The sequence below is a fragment of the Camelus bactrianus genome, chromosome X, assembly GCF_048773025.1.
Source record: "Camelus bactrianus isolate YW-2024 breed Bactrian camel chromosome X, ASM4877302v1, whole genome shotgun sequence".
Taxonomy (NCBI): domain Eukaryota; kingdom Metazoa; phylum Chordata; class Mammalia; order Artiodactyla; family Camelidae; genus Camelus; species Camelus bactrianus.
Genome location: NC_133575.1, coordinates 78,507,874 through 78,520,293, shown reverse-complemented (window position 1 = coordinate 78,520,293; position 12,420 = coordinate 78,507,874). Strand labels below are relative to the sequence as shown.

Sequence of the window (12,420 nt, the reverse complement as noted above, 5' to 3'; positions counted from 1 at the left end):
ACTATACTTCCAGCCACTTCAGATCAGCCCTCTGCTTCTGTCTCTGTCATCATTTTTCTTTACCCGTCTCCAACCCTGCCACATAACTTCAATGTTCCCCAGAGTAGGTAGATATTTGAATGGTATAGCCAGAGTTTCCAGCTGTATGAGAGGGACAAAATAACTTACTTTTTTTTGCTTCTAGTCATTTAAGTGCCTGAAACTGAAACAACTTTTGCAGTTTCATAAGCAAGATATTTGATCTTTATAAGAGAATATTCAGTTTTCCAGATAGTACAGCATGTATTGGAAAAAAAGATGAGACTTTGATTCAGCACAAATTAGTAGGAAGAACTGAATGAGTGCAAGTATTCAAGGAACTTGAGGTTTATTATTTCAACAATCACATGACTAAAGGAAGGTATAAGAACACTGATCTAACAAGAGTCTCAGAAAAAGCAAAAGCTGAGATTAAATCACATTTCTTTATAAGAGACTTAATCATCCTTTAAAACACAAGAAGTAGCAAAATTATCACATTATATCACATAACACAAGAGTTACATGAGTCTGTTCTTTTGAGAACTTTTCAGTATTTTGTGGAATTAATTAACAAAGTTTTCCAGTACCCCTGAGAGGACTCTAACAGAGTACTTCAAAGAACTAGGCCAGTCAAATACAAAGGAGTAACTTAGAAGATTAAATTAAATTAAATACTAAAATTCTAAGGAGGATCTCAAAATTCCAATTCTGTCTTTATTTCCAGCCACCAAAAATCAATCTCATTTCCTCACTAAAAAATAATTACAAAGACTATTACTTTGAAGTTTCACAAATACCAAATGTGTCTTTTATAAATAGAATTTTCATGAGATTTTTTTTTTCAAATACATGAATTGGAACTTCAGGCATGTCTGTGTAATATTCCATTTCTTAACTTTATCCTTTCTAATGCACCAGACATACCAAAGGAATAACTACATACACACTGAGTGGAAAATGGGATAATGGATTTGGCCAGATTTCCTAAACTATACTCCTCAGATACTAGTGTTTGTAAGATATTAAGGATTATAACTTGAACAAAGTAAGTCTGATAATAGTTTTATTTTCAAAATTAAATGTTTCAGTAAATTTGTGCAACCACTTTGGAAAACAGTTTGGCAGTTCCTCAAAAAGTTAAACATAGAATTACCACATGACCCAGAAATTCTACTTCTACGTATATACTGAAGAGAATTGAAAACATATGTTCACACAAAAATTTGTACATGAATGTTCATAACAGCATTATTCAAAGAAGACAAAATGTCCATCCACTGATGAATGGGTAAACAAAATATGGTATATCCATACAATAGAATATTATTTTGCAATTAAAAAAAGTGAGAGATTGATACATTTCACAATATGGATGGATCTTGAAACATTATTCTAAGTGAAAGAAACCAGACACAAAAGGCCACATATTGTATGATTTTATTTATATGAACTGCAAATGGGCAAATCCATAGAGAAAGAAAGTAGATTAGTGGTTGCCTAGGCTGGGCCATGGAAAGAATGGAAAGTGATTGCTAAAGTAGGAGGTTTCCTTTTTGGGTGATGGAAACATCTAGAATTAGATAGTGGTGATGGTTTCACAACTCCTTGAATTTACTAAAAAACACTGAATTGTACACTTAAATAAATAAACTTTATGGCATGTAGATCTCTCAATAAAGCTATTATTAAAAACTAGATTTTTAATATGTGAAAGAAAAATCACTATTTATGTAACTGCTAATATGGCATAACAGAATAGTAGGATGTCTTATGAATATAGAAAAAGGAAGCTTGAAAGGAATGCTGATTGTCTAGACTTACAATTTCAGCATATTAGTAATTTAAAAATTCTTAATATAATAATTTTTTTAAAATTTACCTAATGTGTTATAAAGTTTTAAAAAAGCATGAAAGTCCAATTTTGGTCTTATCTTTCAACATATCAATAAGAAGTATATTTACTGTCTACTTTAAACCAAGTGTGCTTTATATTCCATGAGCTTCTGTTGGTGTTCCACAAATTTATAAAAAAAAAAAAATACTTTATGGACAAATAAGTTTTTTAAAGAAAAGTCTTTTCCTTTCAGGACTTGACAACCGGGTAAGAGTAAAGAAAAAAAAAAAGATTGGATAGTTCCAGAACAGAAAAAAAATGGCACCATTTTATTGTAGCAAGCATTCAGGAAATGTTTCTTAAATAAGTCAGGAGGAACTGGTCAAAATGACCAATTCCAACCTACACTGATTGTTGCAATGGATCTTGCAGAATCCTGAGACAAAAGCACATACAATGGATCAGGCTTACTTCCTCTTTGGAAAATGGATCTACCAAACAGAGTTTTCCAATCTGGGAGCAACTGACAATCAATTGAAATTTGTATTAAGACTATGAGCTCACTTAATTTGCTGTTTGATTGTGCAAACAACATGAGGAATGGAGGGGCATATTCACAAACCTTAGGGAGGTTGTTTTAAGCAATCTATTTAAATGTGTTAAACGTAGATAAACTCTTCCCTTTGTAGTCTACTTACTCCCTCATGATATTTGAGTTCCTTATAATAGCAAATATATTAAGACCTCTCTTAAGTTCTGAGACCTTTTTATTGGTTGTTTCATGATCAACAAGGTTTGAGAGCACCTTTTAGAGGGTTAAGAACTTAGATTTTTCTTAAGTTCTTAACCCTCTTTTCCAAAGGACCAATATCAATGACTCCTACCCTTGTCACCTTGATCAAGACAGCCTTTATTTCTTTGTTTCACAAATAAAGCTGGCTGTGTTGGTTGCTTTTTGGTGATTAAGTCAAATAGACCAAATCACATATCCTCGTCTGACTCCTTCGACTCTTCCTTTGCTTCAATCTTGGCTAGGGCTGCAACGACCGCAGGAGCAGCAGTAGTGGTGGCAGCTACGGGGACAGCAGCTATAACTGCAGATGGATCAGCCAAGAAGGTCTTGACCTTTTCAGTGGGATGGTAAAATCAGTCTCCACAGATAAAGCCAGGACCTGCTTATACCTATTGATGATAGAATGGGGCACAGATGCAACAACTGGGTAACCAATCTGCAGACATTTGCTGGCAACATTGCAGACACCCTCCAGGAAGCGGGAATGCAGAGTCTCTTCTGTAATATCAAGCATTTCAGTGTTGTAGATGCTGCCATTGTCAAACACCTGCTGGATGATCAGTCCAAAGGAGAAGGAGGAGATGTTCAGCATGTTCAGCAATGTGGCTTTGCTGGTTCCCACTTTGTCTCCAGTCTTAAACAGTTGCACATCACTCCGATTTGATGGTATACCCCTGGAGATTTTAGTGGTGATGCCCAAAGCCTGGAAGAAGGAGATCTTCTCGGGGCCCAGACCAGTGTCCTGGGCAGGCATGGTGATGTCACACAGGGGTATGGCACCAGTACGGGCAGCAGTTGGCACCTTATTGTCCAGCAGTCCCTGATCTCAGTGAGGTCCTCCTTGGTGAACACAAAACCCAAGTTCCCCTAGATGTGTGGCAACAGTTTCTCCAGAGCTGGGTTGCTTTCCAGGTATCCTCGGATGGCCTTGTGCATCATTGTGTTCTTGTCCATCAGCACCACAGCCTTCCCGCGGAGGGACATGCAGATCTGCTGCTGCGTCTGCTTGAAGCCCACATTGTCTCCTCCCACTATGAAGCTTTTCGGATCATCATCCAGAAGTTGGATAATCCTTAGGAAGTAATTGGACTTCTAGGTCGCCCTATCTTCCTTGGGCACTATGGCAGTGCTTCAGGGATTGCCATGCAGGGTTTAAAGACAATGCCACTCACACGAGGACGCCTGGCGAGAGAAAGTAGGTGTTGATCTTGATGAGACTTTTCTTTGCTTCCAGGCTGGCTGATCCTTCCTATGCAGATCCATGCTGCTCTGACCCAGATTTCATCTAACTACCTGCCAAAACTGAACTGTGATTGTGAACAGAGATATTCCCACCAGTTACTTAAAAAGAGGTTTCCTGTTAGTATGAACTTCATAATCCTTGAATATAAATAAATACAAAGTATTAAGAGATTGCTGGGTGCAGAGAGAAGGGAGAGAAGTTAAGGAACATTTTTGGAGGCATTCAAAATTGTAAATCCAAATTGGGTGACAAGGATAATTGAACAAGAAAGACACAAAATGCCAGTGTGTCTATTTCTTTAGTTTAATTTCAATTTTATTTACAAAAGCTGTGGAAGCAGAAATATTATTAAACAACATCACATAATGGGATTCCTTGATCCCAACTGTTTTTTCTGTGTGTGTGTGTGTGTGTGTGTGTGTGTTTATACAGGATCTCCTTTTCTCATCACCGGCAATAATACAGGTTCCTTATGTCTTCTTTTCAATAGTAAGCTTACATTTTCAATTTGTTTGAGTTGAACAGTCACTGTGAATTCTGATTAATTCCGAGAGACAAGGGGATAGGGCATCTTGCCAAATGGAATTAGAAAGTTTTAAACAAAATATTTTCCTTTTATTGTAGCAATTTATATTAGGTGGCACACAAAAAGACCTCACCAGATGGCTTTGCTTACTCCACTTTGAATTATGTATTTAGTCTTTAGGCCAGGGGATTCCTATTTACTTAGTATAGTCATAGAGTACCATGAGAGAGTTCCTGCCTAAAAGTTAGTGCCTAGCTTAGTTTCCCGGAGTGTTTTATTTATCTAGAATAACCTTTCTTTTTATAAGTTCTGAGTGGCTACTGTACATAGGAAGTCAAGGTAACCTGATTGCATTTCTGCTGAGGTTGTTATTATCAATCCATTTTCTCAACCTAATTGAACTCTTAGGCTGATAAAAATAATATTGTTTTCACAAAAGTTGTTTTGTCTCATTATTATAGCTTCCATGATACTTTCTAATTACACTATCAAATATTCATCCATTTAATTAAAGTCTCTTTAATTAAAATTTGCTAGAACTTTAAACCTCAGAACACCCAAGAGCTTTCAGGTTTTAGTGAACTTAATTGGCACCTTCAGCCAAAATAGTATTTCATAAATAAATATTAAAACTTTTTTAATACAGGTCCATTATATACCCATTGAATATTCTCATATGAATCATGCATACTTAACAAAGGCTTTCATGTATTTTAGTAGGCAGGGTGAATAATTGAAAGATGATAAAATATAAATTTGGGCCATATTTTTGTTTGCTGGGCTTTATAATGTAAAATGAGCAGAAGAGCTTGCAGCATATTCAGAACTGTTCTACAATTTTAAATAGAAAGATAACTTTCTAGTTTATTAATATTTTAGAAACCTTTCCAGCTTAGCTAAGAGCAAATAATTTGGGGTCAGATTTTATTTTAAAATGTTCTAATATTTGCTCAGAGAGTCTTGGATTTTTATCTTTTTTAAACATACTTTTAATTATTTAAAAACAAATTTTATGAATCTTTAAAACACAGACTTTGAAAAAGTATCTGTTTGTTTTTTGCTACAAATAATTAAACTCAACATAAAAAACCATCATAACATCAGATGCAGCTATATCAAAGAGAATATATTCCTACAAAATTCAATGATGAGCACCAGAGATTTTCACTTGTATCAACTTAGGCAAAGCGGTAGAGTGCTATGGTCTGAATGTTTATGTCTCCTCAAAATTCATGTGTCAAAATCCTAACCCCTAAAGTTATGATATTAAGAGGTGGGGGGCCTTTGTGAAGTGATTAAGTCATGAGAGCAGAGCACTCATGAATGGATTTAGACTCCGTATAAAAGGATCCAAAGAGACCCTAAGCGATTCACAATATGAGGATACTGCGAGAAGTAGGCAGTCGGATTCCCTTCCTCCACTCCAGAAAAATCACTGTTCTGATTTAGGTGCATATTATTTCTATTTCTGTCTTTACACTATACACTACATATGCATACTGTTAAATAATAGATAATACTGTTTTCAACATTTTAAAACTTCATATAAGTGGTATAACTTGCAGCTTGTGATTTGCTCAACACTATATATTGGATATTTATCCATGCTGACACATGTAGATCTACATCATTCATTTTCACTGCAGGATGGTATTCCATTAGGTTAATATACTACACATTAATTATTCATTCTTTTTTGGTATACATTAGTGTTGTCTCAGTGTTTTGCTGTTGCAAGCAATGTCCTAAGAGCACTCTTGTATATGTCTCCTTGTACACATGTGCACACATTTCTTTAAGTTATATGCTAGGAATGGAATTGCTGGGTCATAGAATAGGCTCATCTTCAGATTTATCACATTAACACCGAAGTATTTTCCAGATGGACTGGATTTGTTTTTGTGTTCTCAATGTTCTACTCCTTCAGCTGCACTTGGTGTACAGACTTAAATTTTTGCCATTTTGGTGGATGGAAAATTGTGTGTTCTCAGGCTTGAAGTTGAGTAGATTTTTCTGTGTTATTGATCATTTAGAGTTCCTCTTTTGTGAATTATGTTTTCATATACATAACCCTTTTTTTCTCTTAGTGTTAGATTCTTTGCTTTATAGTAGTTATTTCTGTATTTGGATTTTTGGATATTGCTTCTTTGTCAATTTATTCTAATAGTCTATTCATTATCTCTGGGCCAGCCCTACACTGGCATAGTTATAGTAGCTTTATGTTACCTTGATACCTGTTAGAGAAAATTCCTCCATATCTTTCCTCTTCTTTAAGTGTGTTTCAACTACTCTTGGCTTACTGTATTTCTACGGAAATAAATTTGTTCAGTTTCTGCCAAAAAACACTGTAAGGATTTTGATTGGAATTAAATTGAATTCAATTTCTGGAATAATTTGGATGAATTGACATCTTTATGACATTGATTCTTCTAAACTACAAACTATGGAGTTTCTCTGCAACTATGTAGATTTTCTTTAATGTCTTTCAATTGAGTTTTAAAATGATTTTTAAAAAATGACTTGCACATCTTTGGAATTTATTTCTAAGTGCCTAATATATTTCGTTACTATTTTAAATGACATCCTTTTGTAACATTACACTTTATAACTATTTGCTGCTAGTAATTACGCACCCAATTGATTTGGAATATTGACCTGATATAATCATAGACTTTTATGAAGACTTTTATTAATTTTAATAATTTATTTATAAATTCTCTTGTATTTTCTATGTGTGCAATCTTCTCGACTGTAAGTAATGAATATTTTGTTTCTTTCTTTCTTATAATTGATCATCTTGGCTGAGGCCTTCACTATAGTGTTAATAGGAAGCAGTGATAGCAAGCATCCTTATCTTGCCTTTTTTTTTTCCTTTGGTACATGAAAAACTTCCAAGACTATACTATTAAGCATAATGTTTTTCACAGTTTTGGAAAGATACTCCTTATGAAAATAAGATAGTGTTTTTCTATTTTTAATTTGCTAGCCAAATATGGCAAATTTTGTCAAATGATTTTTCTGTGTGTAATGATGTAAAGGTATAGGTTTTCTCCATTAGTCCATTAATGTGGTTAGTTATATAAACAGACTTTCAAATGTTAAATCAATCTTTCACTGACAGGATAAGCCTAGCTTGGTCATAATTTTAAAATATATATTCTATATTCAATTGCTTATATTTGGAAGATGTTTGCATCTATATTCCTAGTTGATATTAGGTAATAACTTTCTTTCTTCATAACTTATTTATCTGACTTCAGTATCAAGATTATACTAGCCTCAAAAAAACTGAGTTGTGAAGAATTTCCTAATTTTCTAATATCTGGAAAGTTTATTCAACAATTCGAATGATCTGCTCTTCCAATGTTTCTTAGAAAGATGTATGAAAGTCTGGGCCCATTTATTTGTGTGGTGAAGGGCTGGATAGGGAAGAGTTTTAACTACTGATTTGATTGCTTTAATGGTTATCAGTCTAGTCAGGGCTTCTATTGTATTGACTCAGTTTAAAGTTATATTTCTTTATAAAACTTGGTAATTTTTATCTTATTTCTTTAGAATTTTTGACATAAAATTGTTGATAGTTGTAGCTATTATTTTTAACCTCTACTGTATCTATATTACATATCCATTTCATTCCTAACACTATTTATTCACTCTAATTCTTTTCTTGATCAGTCTTGCCAAAGACAAGTCTATTCGTGATTTTCAAAGAACCATTTTTTTCTTTGTTGATCCTCTTTATTGGAATGATTATTTTTGCTTCATGAATTTCTTTTCTTGTATTTATTTTCTAATACACACTATCTTTGAATTTATTTTGTTGTTGTTTTTTTGTTTCTAAAATTTAATGCCTATCTATTTAATTTTCAGCCTCTAGTTTTTTCTAACATAAACATTTAAGGCTATAAAATGTCCTTGAAATTCTGTTCTACCTGTATCTCATGAAGTTTATGTTATGTTTTAATTGTTGTTTAGCACTAAATATTTTTTCCTGCTTTCCATTATGGTTTTTTGACATATGAATCCAATGGTTTTTTGGTTTTTTTTTTTTTTTTGGTAATTTTCAAAAGTATGTTACTATTTTTAGTTATTTTGTTTTCATTGTTGAGAATGTGGTCTGTATAATTATTCTTACAAATTTGTTTAAACATTTGTGGATTACTCTTTGGTCAATTTTCATAAAAGATCCATATGTGCTTGAGAAAAATGTATATTTCCTACTTCTTGGGTGCAGGGTTCTGTGTAAATTCATAAGATCAAGCTTGTTAGTTGTGGTATTCAAATTTCTAATGTTTTTACTAATGTTTTTGTATATTTCATCTACCATTTAATGAAAGAATCATTTGAAAATTCTTCCACTCTTATTGGGAAATTGTTTCCCTTTATGTTAGTTTTGTTTGATATAAGTTGAGTCTACATTATTAGATACATGTGAGTTTAGAAATTTTATATATTCCTGGAGAAATGTACTTTAGCATTATGTAGTAGTGCTCTTTATCCCTAAATATGCTTCTTCCTTAGAATACTTTTAAATACTATTAATAAAGCTACATCAACCTTTCTCTTAATTAGTATTTTATTCTATATGTTTTCAACTTCTTTTGTGTTTTTTGTAAAGGGTTCATGGCTGTATTTTTTTATTGCCATTGAATATCCTCTGTGTTTTAACTGGTAAGTTTAGTCCATTTGCACTGTTATGATTGTGATACAGATTTATTTTTATCATATTATTTTAAGCTTTCTATTCACCCTTTTTTCTGTGCTTCTCTTGCTCACTTTTTTTTAACCTTTTTTGGGGAGGGGATTGCTTGAGTGTTTTAAAATTATTACTACTTTATTACCCTTTAGCATTTTTAAAGTTATGCTGTCTTCTTATTTTTATGAATACTCTTATAACAATAATATACATCCTTGACTTAATGAAATCTAATATTAATACCTCTTCCCTTTTTCAGTCAATACAAGAATCTTCAAATACATTAACCTTGACACAATTTCTTCTATTCTAGATGTTGTTCATGGCCAACAATTTAGTTTCACCTTATTTTCTTACTTCTAATATTAGTTGTTATCATTATCATTAAATCATCTCTAGCATCACCATCATTTTGTAGTCCATGTTAGTTTAGATCAGAAGTCAAAAAACTTTTTCTGTAAAGGACTAGATAGTAAATGTATTGAGCTTCGTGAGCCATACAATCTGTTTTGCAATTACTCAGCTCTGCTGTTGTAATGCAAAAGCAGCCATAGGCAATATATGAATGAGTATATTAATAAAGGTTGCTCAAACAGAATCAATAGGGGATACACACACACACACACACACACACACACACACACACACACACAGAGAGAGAGAGAGAGAGAGAGAGAGAGAGAGAGAGAGAGAGAGATTTATTATAAGGAATTGGCTCAGGTGATTATGGATGTTGACATGTCCCAAGGTCTGTAGTTGGCAAGCTGGAGACCAAAGAGAGACAATGATGTAGTTCTAGTCTAAGTCCAAAAACATGAGAACCTGGAGAGCCAGTGGTGCAGTTCCAGTCCAATGGCCAGCATGCTCAAGACCTAGAAAGAGCCAGTATTTCAGTTTTAATCTGAAGGCATGCAAAAATTATGTCCCAACCTAAAGGCAGTCAGGTGGGAGGAGTGTCCTCTTACTCTCGGTAGGGTCAGATTTTTTGCTCTATTCAGGCTTTCAACTGATTAGATGAGAGCCACCCACATTAGGAAAAGCAATCTGCTTTATTCAATCTACTGATTTAAATATTGATCTCATCCAGAAGGACCCTCATAGACACATACAGAATAATACTTGACAAAATGTGTTAGCATTCCATTATCCAGTCAAGTTGACACATAAAATTAACCGTCACAATCAACATGGCTGTGGTCCAATAAAACTTTATTTACAAAGCAAATGGTGGTTTGGATTTGGTCTGTGGGCTATAGTTTACTCATTCTGGTTTAAATGTAAGACATTGGCCCATATCTTTGTCTACCATTCTTTCTGGTATGTTAGTCATTCCTACTGTGTTTATTGTTTCTTTTCTTAAAGTCTGTCGGTTAGAGTTTCTTTCAGCACCTTGTCTTTTTTGACTGTATCTTGGTTTTTTTTTTTTTTTTGTAGTGTTTTAAAGTCTATATTTATAAATCTTTAAGCATTTCAAATATATTTATCTGCATCTGATCTTTTCGATAGCTCATGCTGTTCAGGCTTTAAATTTGATGATTGGTATTTATGCTGACCCTTATTCATGGTGACATCTTGCCTTGTGCATCTTATAATTTTTAATTGTTTTCTCATATTCAACTTGATTTTATCTGTGGGAATATTGCATCTCCCAAAGGATTCACCTCCTAGTAGCATCACCTTTTGGGCTAGGATTTCAGCACATGAATTTTGGGGTGACACAAACATTCAAACCATAGTGAACGGGCTGCATCAGTAGACTGAATCCCATTCAATAACGCTTTTAACCAAAAAAGAAGGATTTTGTAATATTAGCAATACCTGGCTTCACAGCCATTTATACCAAAAGAAAAAAAAGTCTGAAGCATTTATTTGGTCACAAGCTCCTTGTGATTTAGTTGTAAGCTGATAGAAGTCATCAGGACTAGTCAAATAGTTTGCTTAGTTCTCTCCTTCCAAGTCCATGGTAGGACTATACGTTCTCACCTGCTTTAAATTTAGGTGAGGCCAACTGAGCTGCTTTGGAAACTTTAAGGGCTGGTGTGGTGTCTCTTTTCCTGTCTTATTGACCATGGAAGTAGGTATTGTAACAGAATTTCTGTCAGCCTAGATCCCTGAATAACTGTGATGAGCAGAGCACTCCCTGTCAATCCATACTGTATATTATGTGTGCGTGAAAAATAAATGTTTGTTAAGTCACTGAGATTTTAGAGTTCTTTGTTAATGCATCATAACAAAGCCTCCGTTGTCTGGTATATTGCCCCTACTCCAACATCAAAACAAACCAAACCTAATTTTAATCTTTTTTAAAAGAAATTTTGTATAATATTGATAAGATAAAATAATCTCATCCTATGATGCAACATTAAATCACATCTGAAGTATTGCCTTAATTCTGGATATTATAATTTAGGATGAACTTAAACAAACTAGAATGAGTTCAAGGGAAGGGAACCATGTTGGTGATAATCTAGAAAACATGTACATGATAAATGCTTTTCTTTCTTCAAGTTTTATTGAGATATAATTAACATACAGAACTGTGTAACTTTAAGATGTTCAGCATAATGATTTGACTTCCATACATCATGAAATGATTACCACAATAAGTTTAGTGAACATCCATCATCTTTTATAGATACAAAATAAAAGAAAAAGAAAAATAATATGTTTTCCTTGTGATGAGAACTTTTAGAATTTAGGAGTTGTCCTTCAACTAGTACAACACTGCTGAGTTTAAAGAACATTTTAATAACTTCTATTGTCAATAAAACCTAAACTCTTCAACTTAGCACTGAAGACTCTCAGATATCAGTGAATTGCCTATTTCTTCATCCTCATCTTCCCCTACTCCACATACTTAATGCGTGGCTTCAGCAGAACCAAATTTATTAGAGTTCCCAAAAGTGTCATATTTTCAGTGATGTTCTTCAACCTGGGATGCGTTAACCTATTTCTTTTCAAGATTCAGCTCAAGACATACTTCCTCTGGAATGCACTGCTTGATTGGAAAGGTGGAGTGGCTGCTCCTTCCCACTCCTTTCCTTATTTCCTGCCAAGTGGAATTAGATACTTCACCTTCCTGTTTCCATAAGACTTGTGCATAGATGAATGCTGACAGGTGTCATGTATTTTTATAATAAAATTAAATGGAATTAGATGACTTCCTGGCCCCTTCAAACTCAAAGAATCTATGTAAACATAAGATTGATGTTACTAGGTTCAGTGCACAGATTTCATGGTGAAATGTCTTCATAAGGAGATATTAGTGGTTAGTATTGATCTCCCTGGGTCTCTCTGCTTTTCTGAG

At 33.8% G+C, this 12,420-nt stretch overlaps 1 pseudogene; it reads right to left on the bottom strand.

Annotated features, from left to right (window-relative positions):
• Positions 1 to 2,725: 2,725 nt before the first annotated feature.
• Positions 2,726 to 3,911, bottom strand: LOC105065947 (large ribosomal subunit protein uL10 pseudogene; annotated as a pseudogene).
• Between the last annotated feature and the right edge of the window lie 8,509 nt (positions 3,912 to 12,420).